We start from the raw sequence: 22873 nt of genomic DNA, 5'->3' as shown, positions 1-22873 counted from the left end.
TAGGGTATTGCAGGTTGAGGGAAGAACAAAGCACCCCTACACACACATGCATACACACACACACACGCACACACGAGATGAATAAGATGTGAAAGTGCGAAGTCGTTTGAGATACTTCCTTGAGGAACTGGATGACTTCTGACTCTTTACAGAGAAGTGTGAACACATCAGTCCAGCATCGTCAAATTACATTCCCACGATTCCCCTCCCAGTGTCACTCCCCAAGAGCACTATCTTCTTCCTCACTCATTTCGTAAGCATTACCGCTTCCCACCTTACCACGCCTTGCCCATGGAATTGTCTCCCCTCCTTGAGGAACATGAAGTGTGAAGGGGAAAAAAGGAGATAATTCATGGAAGGGGTATTATGCAGAAGAGAACAGAAGAAAAGGGGGCTATGGAGAAAAGGCCTTGGGGAAAGAATATATAATATTTGGAATCTGTGGGCAACTACGAGAAGAAAATGTTGTTGGCCTTACCATATCAAAGTCTTTTGTTCTAGTCCTATTTTGTCACCATCTGTACGATCTTTATGATCCATGACCACTTAACCATCTTTTGGAAAAATTAGGTAATCTCTCTGGATCTGACATTTCTCTTTTGCAGAATAGTTTAGACCAGATGATCTCAACAGTTCCTTCTGTTACTAAGCTTCAAGTTTATTTATATCTCTTTGTTCAATTTATTGTATATTCTATGCAATGATTCTAAAGTTTTTTCTTGTCCTTAAGTACAACCTTTATATCATTTATTTGTCTGTATAAAAATTAATGATTATAAATGCATTACATTGTGTATGTAATATGACATGTTACCTAGGCTCTGAATTGTTTTACTATCATTTTTATTTCTTAAAACAAATTTCCATGGATAATTTTAAACTCAGATTAGGTAAAGATATGAAAATACTTTACACTTACACAGAAGCTCTCCACTAAACAGTTCTGGCAACAGTCAAAACTGTACTGTAATCTCTGTTCTCTGAAGACAAAGCAAAAAAGCAACAGAGTATACAAACACCTACTTAACAATTACTGAAATTTTAAGAATGACTTACATCAATTTGATCACTATTTCTGTTTTTTAAACACCACATTTTCCGTATTTCTGATACATGTATGTACATGTTCTCACATCTTCTCAGCCAGTCTCTTGACAGATGAGAGTGTTTTGCCATTCCTGTGCCTGTAGTGTCAGATGTGCATAAAAGGAATCAGAAGAGATTGCCACCTAATCTGAGCTATTAGCACTGGTAAAATCACATGAAGTTTACATTAATATTCATATGCCTAAAAGTCACTTAAAATGTCCTTTTAAAGTTTTCATTATAATTAAGTTATAAAACAAAAATAACATTGAAGTGCAGTTATGGATTTAAACACTCATCCCCGGACAAAAAGACTATATTTCTACATTTTCCCTCTGAAGAAACAACCAAGAGATTTTCAGAACTTCAAGATTCAAGATACTTATGGATAAAAATGTGTTTCATTTTCTCATTGAGACATATCCAAAATATTTGCTTGTCACGTACTAGGCAATGCAATTAAAGACAGTAGACATTGCCAAATTTCTATAAAGTAGATAATGGAATTCTCAAAGCTAAAAGAAATCATGATCTATGCTGTGCATCACAAAGGAATATCAATCAGGTAGCAAATTTTCATCTTTCAAAGTTTGACTTTCAGGAGATGTTGCATGACTTTCAGTGATTCAATGAAGACATTCAATGAAGAAAAAAATAAACTTCAAATTTAACCAAATAAGAAATAGGGAAATATTGTCTCAAATATACCCCAAAATTAAACCACCAATTCTAAAGCTATTAAAGATATTTAATTTCAAAGTACCAGTCCTGAAATGAGGTGCTTCACTGGATCCCATTTATTAATACTCCTGCTGCCTTGTCATCTTGTATCATTTTAAAACACAAGTCCCTTAAGAATGTATGTAATATCTTTTCCAAATATGTAATTATGCTTGCAGCAAAAGTGAATATAAGACTTTTGGACAGTAAAATTTTTCTCAAATATTCATGCAAAAGATTTCTAGTTACAACAAATCCATACATTGTTAATGGGTTCTATGGACCATTAATTTATTTGATCAGCCGAAAATAAACTAAGCAGAAAGTGCTATGACATGGTTATTATTCCTGATTGTACAGCTAACCACTTTCAGATGCTTGAACAAATCATTTGGAGACTATCTAAGGCAGTGGTTGAACAAATCATTTAGAGAAGATGTAAGGCAGTGGTTCTCAAAGCATGGTCCCTAAAACACAGCATTAGCATCACCTGAGAACTTGACAGAAATACACAGTCGTGAGATACATCCCAGACTTTCTGAATCAGAAACTCTGACGATGAAGCCCATCACTCTGTATTTTGACAAGGCCTCCAGGTGTATCTGATCCATGCTAAAATTTGAGAACCAGTTATCTAAGGAAAAAGTATGAAGTCTATAGTGATTTGTATTTTTTTCTGGTGCTTTATGCTAAGATTAAAATAACAAGCATTCACCAAAGCTTGCAGAATTCAGCTTGGTAGAAAGAAAATACCCAAAATGACCCCCTCAAAAATCAGTCTTTGAAAAGGTACATCAAAATTGAACATGATAAAAGGACATCATGTTGCAGGAAAAAAAACCTTACAACTCCCCCACCCTGAGTGATTCAAAAGCATCTTTATGTCAGAATGTGAAGGTCTAGACTATAACTTTGATATTTCTACTGAAGAAGAAAGTGCTATTTAAGTCTAGAAATAATTAAATATTATGGTGGTTAATAATTGTGGGTATATATTTAATATAGTGTTTTTTCTAGAAAATCTAGTAATAAAGATATGTCATAATAGATGATATGTTAGAACTGATGAATTACAATAGAAAATAAAATGCAACAAATGGATATTGAACATATACAGATAGTGTACTTTACAGCAGGACTTCTCAGAGACTTTGATATTATGAAGCTCATTGTAAAGTCCCAAAAGCTTCAAGTAATATGCTTGATTTTTAAATTTTGACCATGGAGCCCATTCGTTTACAGAGAATCTTGGCAGAACATTGGTTTCATTGAATTTATTTTTGTAAATTTGTTTGGATAAATAAATAATAGATTTATTATGGGTTCCAAAAAGGAGATATGGATGCCAGAGACAGAGGTAAGTCACCTTCCTAAATACCTAAGCTTTCTGGTCTGACCTCAAATAGAACAAAGATGACCTCACCCAAACCTTCCTTTCATTGGTGCTTTTGTCAGAGACAAAATTTTGAACTGGATAGAAAAGAGACGAATTCCATTTGATTTGTTAAATTTGTGCCCAAACTGTGGAAACTCACAGGAAGCTTTTCTGAGCAACTGCTACTCTAAACGAGGGGCTCTACAGGAGTATAAGGAATAAACTTCATTAGCAGATACAGTATCTCAATGCCTCGATGAGTGTCCAGCATGCCTGCAGTCCTCATCAATCGTTTATCTCCAGTAGCCCCAAGAAAAGTGAAAGTATCCCATGGGCTGGACTCCAGATCCTCATTATTTCTCTGGTTTTACTGAGAACTACTGTCTTAGTTAATAAAATGCTTACTTACTAGTTAGTGAAACAAACTAACTTTACTTAAATAACCTAATTATAGTAATGGAAAGGTCATAAAATATTTTTCACTCTACTTAGTTGATTAATAAAATAGAAACAGTGCAAATTAAATAAGATATTTAGACCAGGCATAGTGGCTCATGCCCCACCCCTAAGCCTATAATCCCAGCACTTTGGGAGACCAAGAGGCTGAGTGGGAGGATCGCTTGAGGCCAGGAGTTCGAGACCAGCTTGAGCAACATGGCGAGAACGCAACTCTACAAAAAATATTATAGAAAAATTATCTGGGTGTGGTGGCACATGCCTACAGTCTCAGCTACTCAGGAGGCTGAGACAGGAGGATTGCCTAAGCCCAGGAGTTTGTGGTTGCCGTGAGCTATGATGACACCACTGAACTCTAGCCCAGGCAACAGAGCAAGACCTTGTCTCAAATAATAATAATAATAAGGTATTTAAATTCTTTAGTGAATATGTCATCACTGTCACCACTAAACAAAACAAATCTTGAAAGCATATGTTTGATAATGTTTCAGATAATAAAGACTGAACTGTTCTTAATGCTATCAAATTTATAGAATAAATGTTTTATTTATGAAACTTATTTCCGTGGCATTACAATGACATCCAGTGGCTGCCTCTTTAAATTAATATATATTGAGATACTTTATACTTCTCAAATAAAGAGCAATTTAATCTTGTTCTGAAATTTGTCCTCTGTGCATTTCAGGCTATTCTATAACAAATCTATAGCTTCAAAGGTCACACCAGAGGAAAGATAAAGTTTGAGTAAGAAAAATTGTAGGCCGGGCGCGGTGGCTCATGCCTGTAATCTTAGCACTCTGGGAGGCCGAGACGGGTGGATCGCTCGAGGTCAGGAGTTCGAGACCAGCCTGAGCAATAGTGAGATCCCATCTCTACTGAAAAATAGAAATTATCTGGCCAACTAAAAATATATATAGAAAAAAAATTAGCTGGGCATGGTGGCACATGCCTGTAGTCCCAGCTACTGGGGAGGCTGAGGCAGGAGGATCGCTTAAGCCCAGGAGTCTGAGGTTGCTGTGAGCTAGGCTGACGCCATGGCACTCTAGCCCAGGCAACAGAGTGAGACTCTGTCTCAAAAAAAACAAAAGAAAAGAAAAATTGTATAGTGAGCAAATTATTCCCAGCCTCTTTCTGTCTCAACAGTGAATTCACCCTAAGGGATGAATATGACAATATAGTTTAATTTCCTCATTTTTAGTTCTCCTTGAGGCTACTCTTCTTTATGGACACCTAACAAGAACTTCAGAAGAGCTTATTCTGTGTTGTTTTAATTTCATTTATACTGGTCAATTAATTATTTACCTACGAATCAGTCTTGGTTTAGATCCAAGATATGTTCCTTACAGTCATCTATTGCTGCCACAAAAATACTTTTAGAAAGCCTTGGGAGGGCCCTAACTTATCTGCCCTCAAAAAATATATTTTTAACCTTTTTTTCCTTCTATTTAGAGGTTTTTAAAGGGGCTACGTTAGCAACTGCCACAATGTACATATTCTGCTGGGATTTCGTTAGTTTAACTTTTTATAGCAATGCAAAGTTAACAGAGCACAAGAATGTGTGCACATTTCTTTATAGAGCAAACTTTCGAACTAGGTCAAACATATGTTTCTTGGAGAAATTTTCATTTATGACCTCACCGGTTTTCCATAATCATGATTGACTTTTTTAATAATTCCAAATAAATCTTACCTCTTTTTTAAATGAAGAAGATGGCATATAGGAAAATAATAGGATGATAGAAGAGATAGAAATAGTAGCTTTCGATGAAATGTCAAGAGGAGAACAATTTATTAGGGAAAATATCTGAAATGATAAATAAGATTCATGCTTATTAATCATGTGACTCTGAGAGCAGAAAAATAAAGTTCAAATTCTTGTATAATTTTAACCCAATGAGGCCCTGAGACCACTAGATAATGATCAAATAGTAAAATAAAGGGAAGGGGGAGTTAGTCATATTTTACCCATTTGCAAGCATTTTACAATATGACAGTATATTACATGTACATATTTTATATATATCAATCATACAATGTAACTTACAATAATGCCTTAGGGAAAGAAAATATTTTTAACTATGTAGTTTTGGGCTGTAGAAAAGATCATGCCATTTTAAAGCACAAAGTTGGTAATCATATTTCAATAGTTATGCTATTTGAAGAGCTAACATATCATCTGTCTGCTACTATTGGGAAACACAGTATTCTCTAACAATAAATTTTAAAATTAAAGTTTGGATTACTAAGTGCCAAAATATGTGCTTGTGTTCCTACAGCCTCAGGGCCACATGTGGCCTTCTGGATCCTTGAGTGCAGGCTTTTGACCAATCCCTTTATTAGAAGGATTTGTTCTGTGAAATTTGGATTCTGTCAAGGGGCCACACTTGGGGATCTGGAGGGCCACATGTGGCCTTGAGGACGCAGGTTCCTCACCCCTAAGCCTTCAGTGCTGCCCTGGCGAAACAGGGAGAGACGGACGAAAATAGGCTCATAAAGAGAAGTTATTCTCAAGACTTAGACGTGGTTGCTAGTTAATTGATCCTTTTTTCATTGTAAGGATGGTAAATGCTTTGTTAAAAGAAGGCATTATATCTAATGACTATAATTTTATATATACACACATATATAAATTCAAATCAGTCTTGTCTTTCTTAATCCTCATCTCACTACTTCCACCCTTTTACTGTATACGGTTATGGAGTGACTTCACTAAAATACAAAGGGAAAGACGTTTAGGTTGCATTGCTTTCTCAGTGTCCCCGGGCATGTCTGTCACTACCAACCATGTTCCAGTTGGAACCCAGTAATCCCTTTATGAACTGTTAGGTTGTTGGGATGAACATTTGGTCCCCACACCCAAACCACAGAATTGCTAGGCTTTTATGGTATATATTGCTGCTTTTCATAGTTATTCTGTTTCTTATTATTTTTCTCTCCTATTGGTTACCACCTACTTTGAAATCTTTGTTCTGTTTCAATTGTCATTTAATTATAGTAATCACCTGAATATCTTCTTCCAATAGAGTAGATTGGCACTATAATTTCTGAATCATTTTTCATCCCCATAGTTTCTCCTTTTCTAGAATGTCATATTGCATTACTCTAGAAAAAACCTCAGAGGGTGTACAAATCAGAGGTCTGTGCTCAAGGTATCCTTTTGCTGAAATTCTAAGTTGTACTTTCCATTAATTTATGGGCATCATCAGGGTGTGTATTCATCACTGCCATCACTCTCAGAGAAATTTACAATTTGTTCTATTTAATTATATCTTGATCAGTTAGAGATATTTTCCCTGTATGATCCGTGTCCTGAACAAGTCCCCTACTGTCTAATTAGAGATGCTTACAAACAGGGCCTCTTCTAAGTTGAGCAGGGCAGCAGGCAAATATTTTATGCAGGGCCCTTTTTATGTCTGCTATATGATTTAAAAATGTATTATAATATTTATGGTTTTATGAAAGGTACAGTGATTTATTACAAAGGTTATTTTTAATAGTGTACAGAAATGAGGCACTTATCTATTTATTTATGGTCCAGCCAGTACACACAAGGATTCTTTGTAATGTTCAAGCACCATCTCCCTCTGTTTAGGTTCATGAATAATTTTTGGGAGTGTACTATATATTATCAAATGACTGTTCTAGGCTAAATACATATTTCCTACTTTCAGAAAAGAAAGTGGGCAATCTTATTGTTAATCACAATGTTGTGGCTTTGGGGAACCTGTTTGTACTGAAACAATATCTTGCCTCTGCAATCTTAATATTATTGACTTAATGCTGGTTACATTGTTACTTATAAAACTGCATCACTCATTATGCTGCACATGTATACTAGTTTTCAATGGCTTTCTAAAAATGTAACTGAACATCATTGACAATTTTCTAAGATATTCAGGAAAATATGATTAATAATTTATTTTCTGGTCATGTTAAATTTCCTTTTGGGACTCTATTGCATAAACTATACATCTTCCAGTACATCTTCTCTATAACACAGTAGGCTACAAGCACTGCACTCCTAGAATATGTCGTCTCTCAGTGCTGGCCACACTGTTGCCTTCCCACATGGCCACAAGCAGGGAAAATCGGAAAGAGTCCATATGCAGAACAAAAAGGATATTCTGTTTGCACAATGAATACCCACCCTTGACTGTCAGAGCTTAAGATTAAACCAGAAGACATGATATCACCCATCGATGAAGGCAAAAGACACCTTTGTGGGCCCATTGACATTACAAAGTAATAGTCTTGAATGCCCTCAGAGAAGATAAGTGTGACCAGTTCAAGAGGACCGCCTGACACATAGTACAGAGCCAGGGGAGCAAGTAGCATGATAGTCACAATTTTAAATATAAGGATACAGATCTTTATCCTGAGATTGAAAGGATAGAAAAGGATATACCATGTAAATAATAATCAAAAGGAAGTAGTGTAACTATATTAATTATAATCAAAGTATAACTTAAGGCAAGGAGAATTACTAGAGATAAAACGGGGCATTTAATAATGATAAAAATCAATTCAGTAGGAAAATATAGCAATAATAAATGTATTTGTCACCTATTAAAATATCTTCAAAGAATATTTGAATTATTAGATTGCAAGTAAAATATGTGATTATTCATTTACCACTGAATTCACTCATGTTTTTAAAATAGTGTGTTAATTTGACTTTTTAAGTATTTGACAAGTATATTACTTGCTATCCACCTCCCCGCTAGTTTGGTTTCCCATTCCCTAAACTGAGAACTACTGGTTTAAAAGAACACATTCACTTTGTCTGAAGCTGTTGATTGTAATTCATGTAATTGCCACCAGATGGTAGTGGTTATCTGCTTTAAAGTGTATATCGAACAATAAAATTTAACAAATGTCAGTATCAAGCAAAGATGTGGAAAAACTAACCACTTGTTGTTTAACATCATAACCTTGTGCCGTAGAATATTTTATTTAACAAATATTTTAAGTACTTAATGTATGTCGATCTGTGAGGAATCAAGAAGTGATAAAATTCTCGCCTTCAAGGAGATTATGAACACTAGTGAAACATACTGATGAGTCTACAGGAAATGAAAATATGGTGTGACAAGAGCCATGAGAGAAGAGATAGAGGATTTTATGTACTCATGTAACATACAAATCTGATCTGACTTAGGTCAAGGAAGGCTTTCTGGAAGGCATGGTTCTCTATAACATATGACTACCGCCACCTGGTGGAAGTCGTTGACTGCAGACAAAAGTTACCAAAGAAAACTAAAGGATAGTAAGTTCACTGGCAAACAGATGGAGAGAAGAGTATTCCAAAAGGAGAAACAGCATGCACAAAACCCCAGAGGTTATGCTGCATTTGTGTGTGTGTGTGAGAGAGAGAAAGAGAGACAGAAACAGAGACAGAGAGAGGCACAGAGAGGTACTGAAAAAGATTTATTATGGCTTAATACAGAAAACTAAAAAACTCAAATAATTTAATTAATGTGGAAATATAACCTGCAGCAATATTTACATTAAGCATATAACCCCCAGGTTCAGACTAGTTTACAAGTACTCTTTACTAAACATTTAAAGAATGAATAATTACTAGTTATTACTCCTTATAGACTTGTTCCAGCAAAAAGAAGGTGAAAAAAGATGCTAGAATTTCCAACTAATTTTATAAGACTAGTAAAATCCTATTACAAAATTAAGTCTAAAAAACAAGCTTATAGATTTAGGACTTCCAGGTTCCATTCTGGCATGTCAAAAGCCTACAAGTCACCACTCCATCCTAATAAGTAAAAAGCTGAACAAACGAAAAAAAAAGAAAAAAGAAAAAATCAACAACACTTTTTAAATCCATCAGAAAAAATCTGATCATGGAGCAAACCACTGCCTCCTTGGAGAGAAAGACAGGCACATACAGAGAATCACAACATAACGGCCACAAACAGAAACCTCTGTTGGAACAAGTACTGGGCTAGAAAAACCTAAACTGTAATTGATAAGTTGCCCGGAGACCTAATGTGGAAAGCCTGAGAGATAAAAGCTCCAGAAGGACCCCATCAGGGGAGGAAGGGGAGAGTGTACTTTTCTGAGTTTTAACTCCGGGATCTCTACCAGGGTCTCACTGTGAAGATTAGAGAAAAATCCCCTTGGGCTTCTAGGAGGAGGAGGGGGAAATCAACCACTTTGAAATACTTCAGAGCATTCTGTTCTTCTTGATAAGGCCTGCCCTCAGGTGAGACTATTTTACCAGAGCCTGGCCTACTGGGGCTTTGCCAGAACCTAAGCAACATAGGGAAGGACAAATACCCAGATCCAGCCCCCAGCAGCCATTCTGTACTACCTACTGGGGGTAGAGCGCTTGTGAAATTCATAGCCAAGGGGCACAGGCTCACTAAAAGACTGAGACTGAACCACAGGACTATGGAATGCTTCCCCTCCTCCCACAACTGACCACTACATCACTAAAGGTCTTTGTACCACGGTTCCTTTTACCGAACACAGCATATCTGCCTTTTGACAAAAAATCACAAGGCATACTTAAAGACAAAAAAACACAGTTTGAAGAAGTAGAGCAAGCAACAGAACCAGGCCCATATAGGGCAGGGATGTTGGAATTATCATACTGTGAATTTAAAGCAATTATGACTAATATGCTAAAGGCTATGATGGAATAAGTAGACAGCCTGCAAGAACGGATGAGTAACATAAGCAGAGAGATCAAAATTCTAAGAAAGAATCAAAAATAAATACTAGAGATCAAAAACACTGTAACAGAAATGAAGAATGCTTTTGACGGGATCATCAGTAGACTGGACAAGGCTGAAAAGAGAATCTCTGAGCTCGAAGATATGATAATAGAACTTCCAAAACTAAAAAACAAAAAGAAAAAAATAATGAAAAAAATTGGAACAGGATATACAAGAACTGGGGGACAACTAAAAAGAAAGTGTTAGAAATGCACGTATTGAAATACCAGAAAGAGAAGAAAAAGAGAAAGGAGTAGAAGAAATATTTGAAGCAACTGCAATTATGCATTGTATAGCAACATGACTACAGCCTGGGAAACTCATACTTAGGTGATTTCATCATTGTGAGAACATCACAGAGTGTATTTCACAAACCGAAATGGTAGAGCTTACTACACACATAGGCTATATGGTATGTAGCCTATTTTTCCTAGGCTACAAATCTGTACAGCACACTACCATACTGAATACAATAGACAATAGTAACACAATGGCAAGTATTTGTGTATCTAAACATATCTAAACATGGAAAAGGTACAGTAAAAATAAAAGGTAAAAAAAAAATGGTACACCTATAAAGGGCACTTATGAATGGAGTTTGCAGGACTGGAAGCTACTCTGAGTGAGCCAGTGAGTGAGTGGTGACTAAATATGAAGGCCTAAAGCATTACTCTACACTACTGTAGAAGTTTTATACACTGTACATTTAGGCTACACTAAATTTATTAATTTTTTTCTTTCTTTAATAATAAACTTAGTCTACTGTAACTTTTTAACTTTATAAGCTTTTTAACTTTTTAAACTTCCATAGTAACTCTTAGCTTAAAACACAAACAACATTGTACATCTGTACAAAAATATTTTCTTTCTTTATATCTTCATTTCATACATTTTTTCTATTTTTTAAATGTCTTATTTTTTTTTTTTTACTTTTTAAACTTTTTTATTTTAAGTGAGACACAAACACATACATTAGCTTAGGCCTACACAGGGTCAAGAACATTAATAGCGCTGTCTTCCACCTCTCCATCTTGTTCCACTCGAAGGTCTACAGGGCCAATAACACACATGAAGCTGTTACCTCCTGTGATAACAATGCCTTTTTCTGGAATACCTCCTGAAAAGCCTGCCTGAGGCTGTTTTACAGCTAACTTTTTTTTTTGTTTATAAATTCAAGAACTACATGCTAAAATAACCATAAAAATATGTGTAGTATATACATAAGTGGGTAACAAAATTGTTTATTATCATTATCATGTCATATGTACTGTACATAATTGCATGTGCTATACTTTTACACAACTGGCAGGCAACACAGTAGATTTATTTACACCAGCATCAACACAAACCAGTAAGTAATGTATTGTGTTACAACATTGCGAGGGCAACCTCACTAAATGATAGGAATTTTCCAGCTCCATGATAATCTTGTGGGGCCACCATCACACATGGGGTCCATCACTGAACAAAATGTCTTTATGCAACTTGTGACTGTATATGTTTCCCTCCCAGTTCCTCACTCCACAACTCAAATTCTAATGTTTATTCACCACTGTTTTAATCAACAACCTATTTTTATCTGATAAATTCTGTAACTATTTTGAAATGTTTCACTGAAGTATTTCAAAGGAACACTCATCTTCATATTTTATTTGTTCAAAAATATCTCATGTGGTTTGAAAAAGATAGTTTTCTAATATGTGAATTGATGTAAGTGAACATTTTCTCAAGGGAATATGTATTTAGTGGTCATTAATTATTCATTTTATTAACTGCCTTTACTAAAAAGAATAAAATTATTTAAGCTGGGTTTCTTTTAAACATTTGCCAGAATGTATAATCTTTGTACTTTCAGTATTTGTAAAAATGTAAGGTATAACACAGTATAATAAATAGCATTGCCAATGGTTTGAGGAATAAGAGGGGTAGTTAGCTAACAACAACAACAAAAGTCTTTTTTTTGAGACAGAGTCTCACTCTGTTGCCCAGGCTAGAGTGAGTGCCGTGGCATCAGCCTAGCTCACAGCAACCTCAAACTCCTGGGCTTAAGTGATCCTACTGCCTCAGCCTCCCGAGTAGCTGGGACTACAGGCATGTGCCACCATGCCCGGCTAATTTTTTTTTTTTTCATATATATTTTTTTAGTTGTCCAGATAATTTTTATTTCTATTTTTAGTAGAGACGGGGTCTCACTCAGGCTGGTCTCGAACTCCTGACCTTGAGCGATCCACCCACCTCCGCCTCCCAGGGCTAGGATTACAGGCGTGAGCCACCGCGCCCGGCCAACAAAAGTCTTTATAGCACCTTGAACTTGACAGGAAGCAAGTAAGGAGATTCTGACAATAGTACTCAGTGACACATTTTCCAGTCCTGATTTTCTTAAATAAGTGTTTATTTGATTATAAGAAATTAAAAACCACCAAAGTTAGCTAAAATAAAGGGTTCAGAAAATAAACAGTTCAGATCTTATAACCAATTGATTAAATCACAACATGTTACATTTCTTAAAAAAAAAACAAAAAACACAAAGAAAACCTTATTGATTCAGTTTATTGGATTAGAATTGGTATTGGAACTAACCTAGGCCAATCAGATTACCTGCCAATCATGTTATCTTATGTGCACATCACCTTTGCAAAGAAAATTTCTCACACTCAGTTTTAGGGAGGCCACTCTGAATACTAACACCCAATTTCTACCCATGGGTGATTGGTGGGAGATATGTTTGGAATTTCTAATATATTATATCCTTTTTTTTTCTTTGCCCTGGCATACATACTCACTTACCTACATTTACAATATTCCAAGTATGTTTCTACCTAAACAGCTTACAACTCTGACTACTTAAACAGCTTCAAAGGTATTCAAGTCAAAGACACAACCCAAAGACTTGACAAATGAAGGAGTAACATTTCCCAGAATCTGTAATCTCCAGGTTACATCTATTCTTCTTCTGTGTTTTCTTGACTGGATATACTAAAAGGTATTATTGTTAAACTCTTAATTAACAGTTCATCATTCCAATACAAAAAACTGTAATAAAATTACTGTTTACAAAATGAGAATAAAGACAGGGGCCTCTAGAAAAGAAATTCACATCAGTAAGGAGATTAGAACATAAATTACATACTAGAATACAAGAATTTTAAGGCATCTGATAGGACCAGCAAATTTTCAGGTGCATCCATTTATTTAGTCACTGTCTTGAACAAAACTGAATTCCTTGGTCTGCAAATCTGACTACTTCAGATTCTGCTGAGTGGGAGGGGTCTTATCTCCAGTGTTCTTTGTGTGTGCATCCTGGGAGGAGTAGGACACTTTGAGCTATTGACAATATTTATATTTTTCTGCATATCAAGCATAGGAAATGTTTGATTTGGGGGGCAAAAACATATCTCTGCTGACAAAACTTGGAATTTTTCTATATAAATTTAGAAGGCATTTGATTTCATTGAGGGGAATCTTTTGGCTATAAATGTGTCAGAGATGTTGTCTTGAGTAGCTTCTCCTGGGATTCCTGTGCTGTTAAGAAAAATCAGAGCTGGCAGACACCTTCTAAATTTCTGTTACTTGGCAGCAACCAGATTTTGTTTTATTTTTCTGCTTTTAATGGATGTTGCCTCAGTGTAGTGACTGAAAAAAATGTTTCTGGGTTGCCCTTATTTCCTGATATCTAAAATTGTGTTTAAGTCTCATGATGCATTATAAATTGCAAACCCAGACTCACAATGGTAGGATTCATCCTATTTGTTAGAGGGATAGTTTATGGTACACTATCATTTATGTCCATGCAAACCTATGTTTTATTTAATTTGATTAACTTTTTCCTTTAATCCCTATCCCACCCTCCACTCTAATATGTTTATTCCATGATCTTATAGGTCTAGGTATTCCTAACAGAATATAAGCACCATGAGGATAGCAATCAGATCTTGGCACATACTATGTATCTATTAGTAATATATGTTAGTTAATTTGTCTCTTTCTCTCTCTCTCTCACAAATTAACTAACATATATTACTAATAGATACATAGTATGTGCCAAGATCTGATTGCTATCCTCATGGTGCTTATATTCTGATTTTTTTCCAAAAAGAAAGTAGTATTCTTGTTTTCTTGGATTAATAATGAGCCTAAGCATCTCTTCAAATATCTGTTAACCACCCAGGCTTCACTTCTGCAAATTACTATTTCTCTCTCTTGCTTAATTTTTTCTGAGAACCCCGTAATTTTCTAGTTGATCTGACAATTTGTTTACATATGCCAAATATTAATACTCTGCTGATTTGGAGTATTTCAAACATCTCTAAATCTCTGTGTGTTTGTATTTAAAAAACATGATTATTTTTAATGTAGTCAAATCCATAACTCTTCCCATTCTGTTTTCTATTTTCAGGTATTATTTGAGACATCCTAATCTTCTACATAATTAGAAGATTATTCCAAATATGATTTTAATAGTTTTAGAGTTTACCTTCTAAATTTAAATCTTAACAAATTTGGAGTTTTTTCAATGGTGTAAATTAGGCATTCCAAACTACTTTTCTCCACGTAGTAAGAAAATTTTCTATCATTATGCATAAGAAAATCTATTAATATCCTTGCTTCAGTTGTTTGTGATGCCATATCTCTCGTATGGCATTTTTTGTCATCTATATGGGTCTACTCATGAAATTTCTTTTCTATTCCATTGGTCATTTTTCAGCTTTTCCCCAAGAGCAACATTGCATTTATTTATATAAGCTTTATATTCATTCACTATGAAGTACAATTACTTTCATTTCACTCTTCTTTTTCAAAATTCTTTTAGCTACTCTTAGTCATTTATATTTCTATATGTATCTTAGAATCAGTTTATTGAGTTCTTACAAAATCCAACAAAACTTTTATTGAGATTGCCTTCCATTTATATAGATTAATTCAGGGGAAATATTAAAATGTTCCACTCATAAATATAAGGTATTTTTATGTATTGAAATTTTCTTTTTATCTTTGTTGTAGAAAGAATAACTCCCCTCACCCAAAGATGCTCCTATACTAATCCCTGGAACCTGTGAATTTGTTCCATTATATGACAAAACGTAATTTGTAGATGTGATTAAGTATAAGGACTTTGAGATGGAGGGACTGTCCTGGACTATTAGATGGGCACAAATTAATCACATTAGTCTTCTTTTCTGTGGGTCTAATTTTCTTTTCTTGTCATAGCCTTTCTTTTTTTATATTAACTAAAGTCTATAGTTTATTGAGGTCCTTAGTTTATACCTAATGTCCTATTTCTTTTCTGGGATACCACATTATATTTATTTGTCATGTCTGAGTTTCCTTTTGGCTATGACAGTTTCTCAGGATTTCCTTGTTTATGATAATCTTGAAGGGTATATCACAGAATATTCTCTACTAGAATTTTATTTTTTCTCTTGATTAAACTGGAATATGAGCTTTAGAGAAGAAGATCATAGAAGTTAAGTGCCACTTTTATCACATTATATCAAGAGCACATACATACTTTCAACATGATCAACGACTATTGATATTGAGCTTGATCACCTGGCTGAACTACTGTTTGTCAGGTTTCTTTACAGTAAAGTAACTCTTTCCCATTTGCCATGGACTCTTTGAAAGGAAGTCATGATATGCAGACCAACTTAGGAAGTAAGGATTTATGTTCCACTTCCTTTAGTGTGAAGTAGTTACACAATTTATTTGGAATTATTCTTTATAGGACATCTGTCTTGTCTGCCTTATTTATTTATTTATTTATTCAATCATTTATTTATATCAATATTGAATCATGAATATTTATTTTACACTTTGGGTCATAATCTATTTTACTTATTTTGTTGTCCAAAATTATTTTAGCTTTACCCATTGGACAATTTTTTTTCCGGTTGGCTCCTGTGCCTATTTGACATACCCTCGTCAATGTGAAAGTTTGTTGTTGTTGTTGTTTATTTTTGTTTTTAGCACTTTTTAAACTTTCTGATACTATAAGATGCTCCAGGATCATCTTATGTATGTTCCACCCTTGTCCTATATTCAACCATTTCCCCAAGGAGCTTTAGTTTCTTTTATTGGAGAATGGTATTATGATAAAAAACAAGATTTGGGCTCTAGGTGTGTCTGTTGCTACTGGGGTGTCATTTCTTCTAGGCCATCTCAGCTGACAGAGCAAAGAATTATATGTCTGTGTACCAACCTATACATATATACATATTTATAAACATAGATATGCAGACATGATTGGAGTCTATAAGACTAAAAGCAAAAGGTACTGCACATTAGTACTACACTCTAGTTGTAAAAGTGTTTCCCATGGGGGTACAGGTTAATAATTCTGATACTGCTATATAAGGATACTGAAATTGAACAATTTAGTGAATAGGTAGTAAATGGTGGGAACCAGATTTCTCATTGTTTACAGATTAGCACAAGTGGATTATCTAGTAATGGGTTCATTTTGGAGACATCAGTTTAACAATGTAGATACAAATGGTTATGTATAGAAATATTTTTTTCTTTTTTATTTCTTTGGATTTTTCTTCCTCCTTTTTCATCTTTCAGAGTTAAACATTTATTTATATTTTTATTCTTTCTTGTTTTCTGATATATTTGAGGCTTTATCTTTGCTGTTTAAAAATACTGCTTTACATACAATCCAGATATTTGGCACTGAGCTCTAAGTCATTATTTCCCTCATGACTTATTTCTCATTCTAAGGATATATTTTTTAAGTTTCCAAATATGTGATATTTTGTATTGCTTTTGACTCTAGCTGTATTTCACAGAGAACATAGCTGTCAGAGTATGGTTCATCCATACCACCTGGTGACTTTGAATGTATTCATTTGAAATGCAGAGCTTGAAATGCAGTTTATCTGAGTCCTGGCAGCACACCTTATGCTGTCTCAGGATATGGGAGTGTAGGAGGCCTTGAAGGAGCAGCTATAAGGCCACCTTCCACTTAGTTCTTTATCTGCCCTGAAAGGCTATTGTGAGACAGTTGCTCATCATCTCCTGGGTCTGATGGGTTATGATGCTCTCTGCCCATCTCCTTCAGCACAGAACAACAGAATATAAAACTAATTACCTGCAGTCTAGATTTGGCTCCTTAGCAAAATGATATGCCATACTCACATTGGAGTCATTCATCCCCTTTTGTTTCAGTATCATCCTTTTTAGTGTGTTGAACAGGGACCAAAGAAGCTGGCACCTGTGGCTTATTCTTCTTTTTTATTATCTATGTAAGTAATAAACTCTCTAAATCTAAAAGTGGCTCTTTGTATCTTTCCCAGTTGAAATTGTCAGGCCTTCCCTTGTCTTGTTTTGTGAGCCTCCATGATATCCTTTCAAATTTAATGTTTAGGATAAAATTCATTTTTTTCAATATTTTGTGTATGATCCAAATATATATATGTGTATATATATATATATATATATAGTCTGATGTAATGATTTTCTACAGATGTTAACTTAAACTTATTATGCTCAAGTGCTTTTCATGTCTTCCATACCTTTGCTTTTTTTTCTATTTCATCAACCTTAGCATGAGATGGAGCATATTAAAATCCCCTATTGTATTTGTTGATTTCTGTGTTTCTGCCAGATGTTCTATCAGATTTTGCTTTATATATTTTGAGGGTAAGATATTATTTATACCTATATTCATAATTTTTATATGTTGTTCACTTATTTTTTTTCTTGTACTGACATAATATGCTTCTTTGTTCCTTATCAGAATGTTGTTTTCTTTTGGTGGTTATTTGCTTGACACATCTTTTCCTTAATTTCAGAATAAGCAAATTTATCAAAGGTATACATGTACTTGTTTAATGAACTTAATCTTTAATAAAAAAAGATTAATTTCTTTCCTGATTCCTCTTCATCTCTAACTTCCACTATCATGAGGCAAAAAGTTTGAACTATGTCAGCTATTTCTCCTGGTATTTACCCTCAGAATTCTATATAACCATCTTATTTTGGTACTCCTTATAGGAATATGAGAATTTAGCTCTCCTACAAAAACTCTAAGACCTATCCCCCACCAAACATATAAACACATAAATTTCCTTCCTAAATTTCTATGTTGTCTCCTAAAATTTCCAATTTGCATTATATAGTATCATCTACCTTTTAATAATGACATAATTGATGTCTAATGGATGAAGCTACCTGTTGTTACATTCCCTTTTTCACACTGTATTTATTCTATATTCAACATTTGTTTGTTTTTGTGTTTATTTTTCTATGTTCCTGAAATTCTCTCAGAAAGCACAGAAAGTCTCATCTGAATGCATACAAATATAGTCATTTTTCTATTAGTTTTATTTTCTTTTTGGAGTCTTCCTCTCTAGAGTTAGATGCCCTTTGAACAGCTTTCTTCCAAGTCCCCTCTTTACCATCTTCCTGGAAAGTGACCTTTCCACTCTCCTTTCTTTTGCACTGGGTTTCAGATTTCCATTTTATTTTCTTAGTGATCTGATTATCTATTGCTCTACAAGAAACCATTCCTAAAACAGTAGCTTAAAACAAATATTCTATTTTTTGAAGATCAGGAATTAGTGAAGGGCTTGGCTAAGGGATTTGTCTGTGATGCACCCAGGGACATCTGGAATGGCTTGGGCTTAAGGTTCTACTTTCAAAATGGATTGTTCACTCACATATATTATTATTCTTGGCCTTTTCTACATTTCACAAAGTTTCCTATTCTTCCCTGTCTTTCCCTATGTTTCAGTCTCCTCATGGCATAGTAGTGTCAGTGCTTCTTACATGACAGCTGGTTTCTGACGTGGCAGCTGCCTTACCCGTTAAGGGTTATTCATGGAGCTGGCATGCTTCCCTTGTACAATATTCTGTTAGTCAAACCAGTCACAGAGCTTGCCAAATTGAAGTGGGCATAGAAATAGACTGTGACTCTTGGTGAAGGTGTGGTAAATTCACATTGCAGAGAGTATGTGAGATGGAAGACATTATTGTGACCTGCTTTGCAATTTAAAATTTAAAATTTGCAATATATAGTTTATTTCCTTAATTTTATAGATCATAGGCTCTAGTAACTTCTAAGTAAAGGCATATCAAAAGGAAAAATTTTGAGGGTTTTCCTGATCTCACTTTATCTCAGAATTTATCCTAATGTTGATTTGATAATTTGGCTAGGTACAAAAGGGTAAGCTCAGGATCATTAACCCTTAATATTTTAAAGACATTGGTCTATTATTTCATAGATTTTCTGTGCTGCTCTTGAGATGTTCTATGCCACATGTTTTATGATTGTTTTATGTAATCTTTTTTTCTAGATAGATTTTGATTTTTGTTCTCTTTTGTTCTAAATTTTGTGGTGATATGCCTTAATGTGCTTCTATTTTTCTTCATTGACCTGGATCATTTGTGGTCCCATTTATCTCAGAAACACATATCCTTTAGTTGTGGGATATTGTAATATTTCTCTTACAATTTTCTTCCTAGACTTTTAATATAATCTTACTGGAGAAAAATACAGACAGAAAAGTATAAAAGTCACAGTTTTATAGCTTTATAGACTTTAAGAAAGTCAACATACCTATGTACCCAGAATCCAGATGAAGAAATAGTGCATTATCAGCACACCAAAATCCCTTTGCAACTCCTTCTAATCATTATACCCCCAAAAGTAGCCACTATCCTAACTTCTAACACTGCAGGTAAGTTTTGTCTACTTGTGAACTTTACATACGTGGAACCACACAACATGCATTCTTTGCTGAACTTTATATTTATGATATTCATTCATATTGTTGATTATAGTTTTGGTTTGGTCATTCTCATTGCAGTAGAGTATTTCATTTTATACATATGCCACAATATATTTATGCATTTTACCATGAATGGACAACTAGATTTCTTCCTGGTTTAAGCTATTATTTATTGGACTGGTACAAATGTGCTTTTCTTTTAGTGGACATATGTAAACATTTCTGTTATATGTAAACCTGGGTTCTTCAAAAAGCTTTATATTTCTCACCCTTCAAAATTAGATCTATTATTCATCTGGAATTTGTGTGTGTGCATGTACTTTAGGGGCCAAGCGACCTTGGTCCCTATGAAGGAATTCAGAATATTCTACTCCAAAATATATTTCTTTTACATATTTTGAGATGGCTACCACAGGTCCAGCAGACAGAAGTAACACTGCAAAACTGTCTTTTGTTGGGGGAGATTTGCATCTGTAGAGACTTTGCATTGATACAGCCAGGCCTTTCCTTGTCTGATTTAGGAAAGATTAACTGAGATACTAACACATTTAAAGGTCTGAAAAGAAAAAATTGTCATCTATTCTCTCTGAGGGTTGTTATCTATGAGGTTTCATCTATGTAACAAGATCACCTTTGCTAACCAAGCCTTTTTCTTTGTCCCTCCCATAACCTGTCTCATCACTAAAACCTGTTTTGCTACAATCCAAGCCACCATTTTTAATAAACTTCTGTACCTTCCTGAGAGGTTGACTCTTCATTCTGAAGGCTCCTGTGTATACATATTAAATAAATTTATATATCCTTTTCTCCTATCAATCGATCTGTCTCTTGACAATGATTTTTCAGTGAACCTTTAGAGGGTAAAGGTCCTTGTTCACTGCAGTTTGGCATAGTTGGCAGGGTTGACAAATCCACTTTGCTCTATGGAAGGGCATGGGCAATATACATAACCTAAACTTTTGTATCCCCATAACAAGCTGAAAAAAAAAAAGAGGCAGCGAAGAGAACTAAAGAACCTGATCTGCTAGAAAATGGTAAGAATTTCTTACCAGCCAGGCTTCTGGCCTCTTACTCTGTACAATCTGGTTGAGCAGATGATAAAAATCATTATTTATCTCCTCATGTCAATGATTTTTCAGGGAAGCTTTAGGGGTCCAAGGGTCTGGGTCCATACAGTACATTTCAAGGTAGTTGCCGACATTTACTTTTCTTTCTTAATGAATATTCAATTTCCCAGCACAATTTATTTTGAAAAGACTACTCCTCTGTAGGGGCCAAAGCTCGCAGAAGGTGCTGCTGCTCGAGCTCAAGGGGCTGCAGGAGGAGCAGGTGAGGGCTTCCGGGTGACGCTGGCGGACGAGGGCGACCTGTACAACTGGGAGGTGGTCATCTTCGGGTCCCCGACACCTACTAGGAGGGCGGCTACTTCAAGGCACGCCTCAAGTTCCCCATCGACTACCCTTACTCCCTGCCAGTCTTTTGGTTCCTGACCAAGATGTGGCACCCTAATATCTACGAGACAGGGTTCATGTGCATCTCCATCCTCCATACCCCGGTCGGTGACCTCCAGAGTGGGATCTCCCTCCTGAACAAGCCCAACGCCCTCTCGCCTGTCAATGAGGACGCCTAGGTGATGTACAGGAAGTGGAAAGGAGCAAAGGGAAGGACCGGAAGTACGCAGACCTCATCCGGAAGCAGGTCCTGAGGACCGAGGTGGACACGGAGCGCCATGGTGGAAAGCTGCCCACCACGCTGGCCAAGTACTGCGTGAAGACCAAGGTGCCCGGGCCTGATGAGGGTTCGGACCTCTTCTACAATGACTACTACAAGGATGGCGATGGGGAGGAGGCAGACAGCTGAATTGGGGATGACAAGGACGACTCTGGTAATGAAGGGTCCTGATAGTGCTTGCCCCGCCGAAATAAATTTACAGAGTTTTGCCTCAAAAAAAAAAAAAAAAAAAAAAAGGTTTTTTTGAAGTTTCACTGAAAATCACTGACATTAGGCAGATTGATCAATAGGAGAAAAGGCAAATAAATTTATGTAATGCGTATACACAGGAACCTTCAGATTGAAAACTCAACCTCCTCCTCCATTTGAGTACAGAAACTTATATACCATCTTCAGGTTACTGAAAAAATTCAAGCTCAGAACATGGCCAAAAACAGTTTATGGTGGTAAATCAGGTTTTGGTGGCAAGACAGGATATTCATTCATGTTGGTGACTGAGTGGGAGACCAGGAGGCCTGGCTAGCAAATGTGGTCTTCTGATGTAGATGAAATCTCACAGGTAGCAACCCTCAGAGAGAATATAGATGGTAAATGTTTCTTTCAGATCTTGTAGGTGTCAGACTCAGTTAATCTTTACAAGGGAAAGCCTGGCTGTATTAATACAAATTCTCTATAGATGCAAATTTCCCCCACAAAAGGCAGATTAACAGGGTCATTTCTGTTTGCTGGCCATCTGATAGCATCTCATTTCGTTAACTATGTCAACGAAATATATTTTTGGGTAAAATATTTTTATTCCTTTCACTCCACTGCTCTGCAAATTCCTTTTTTAAAATCATAAATGTGTTTCTCTACTCTGTTTTTCTTTTCTTTTTTTTTTTTTTTTAGACAGTGTCACTTTGTTGCCCTGGCTAGAGTGAGTGCCATAGTGTCAGCCTAGCTCACAGCAACCTCAAACTCCTGGGCTTAAGTGATCCTCCTGCCTCAGCCTCCCGAGTAGCTGGGTCTACAGGCACGCACCACCATGCCCAGCTAATTTTTTT

At 35.6% G+C, this 22873-nt stretch overlaps 1 pseudogene; it reads left to right on the top strand.

The window, feature by feature from the left end:
- The first annotated feature begins 3144 nt into the window (after positions 1 to 3144).
- On the top strand, positions 3145 to 22001 carry LOC123644129 (annotated as a pseudogene).
- The last annotated feature ends 872 nt before the right edge of the window (positions 22002 to 22873 follow it).

The sequence above is a fragment of the Lemur catta genome, chromosome 8, assembly GCF_020740605.2.
Source record: "Lemur catta isolate mLemCat1 chromosome 8, mLemCat1.pri, whole genome shotgun sequence".
NCBI classification, from domain to species: domain Eukaryota; kingdom Metazoa; phylum Chordata; class Mammalia; order Primates; family Lemuridae; genus Lemur; species Lemur catta.
Note: the sequence above shows the minus strand (reverse complement) of the source record. Positions and strands in the feature narration are given on the sequence as shown.